This window comes from Pundamilia nyererei, unplaced genomic scaffold (genome assembly GCF_000239375.1).
Source record: "Pundamilia nyererei isolate P.nyererei 1_Seehausen unplaced genomic scaffold, PunNye1.0 scaffold00218, whole genome shotgun sequence".
Lineage (NCBI taxonomy): Eukaryota > Metazoa > Chordata > Actinopteri > Cichliformes > Cichlidae > Pundamilia > Pundamilia nyererei.
The window spans coordinates 432,143-433,192 of record NW_005187619.1 but is presented as its reverse complement, the minus strand read 5'-3'; positions in this window follow the sequence as shown (position 1 = coordinate 433,192).

Below are 1,050 nucleotides of genomic sequence, written 5' to 3'. Positions count from 1 at the left end.
TATTGTTTGTTTACTTGCACTGCTGTAACTGGAGCCTCGTCGTCTCGTCTCTCTATATACTGGACTGTATGTAGTGGAGATGACAATAAAGTTTACTTTGACTTCAGCAGCGAGCAGGTGCACCGAGGGCTCTCACGCTCACTTTTTGTGTATAGAGTTTCAAAAAAACATCGGTGCAAATTATAAGTCTGTATTATAATGTCTGGTGTTTTTGTGTCTGTTGGTTTGTTTTTATTTTGTTTTATTTTGCGAGTTGGTTATTAGATGCTGCTCCAGCCGGTCAGAGAATACCCCGCCGCCCCGCCCTCTCCTCTCTGCGCTGCAAGCAGCAGGCGCACCTCGCAAACGAAGGGCGCCCTTACTCCCAGCAAAAGGGCGATAGAAAACTGTTAGGATGGCTGGGTCGTTGACCCAGGGTTTTTGAGTTTATTATATTATTTATCATTTCTAGTCTTTGGTTTCTTTGAGTTCTGTCTTATGGTTTATGTCTCTGTCTTCTCTAGTTGCTCTGTCTCCCCTGTCAGCTGTATCCCCTTGTCTAGTTCGCGTCTCTGTGTAATCCTTAGTTGCTATATCCCCGTGTCCAGTCAGTGTCTGTCTGCCCTGGTCCCATGTCTCTGTTCCCTCTGTTGCAGTGCCTGCATGTGAGTCTGTGTCTTTAGTTCAGGCTGTGTTATGTTTCCTGTTTTACTTTGAAAGTCCATGTCTCATGTATATGCGTCTGGTTTTGCTCCCCTTGTCTCGTTAGGCCTGATTTGCCCCAGCTGTGTTTCCCTCCTGTTACCCATTCCCTGATTGCTCCCTCTGTGTATTTAAGCCCTGTGTTTCTTTGTGTCGGGTTGGTGATCTACTGTCATCTTGCTGTGTAAGTTTATTTTGGCGGCTCAGTTTTGTTACTTTTTGAGTTTAGCATTAAAGCTGTTTTGAAGTACACTCTTGCCTCCGAGCGTCTGCACTTACCACCACCCCTAACCTGACAAAAACTGATCGGTGCCGATGCCATTCCCAATATGCAATGGCTGACGTCGGGGCAGCACAAGTACGAGCATT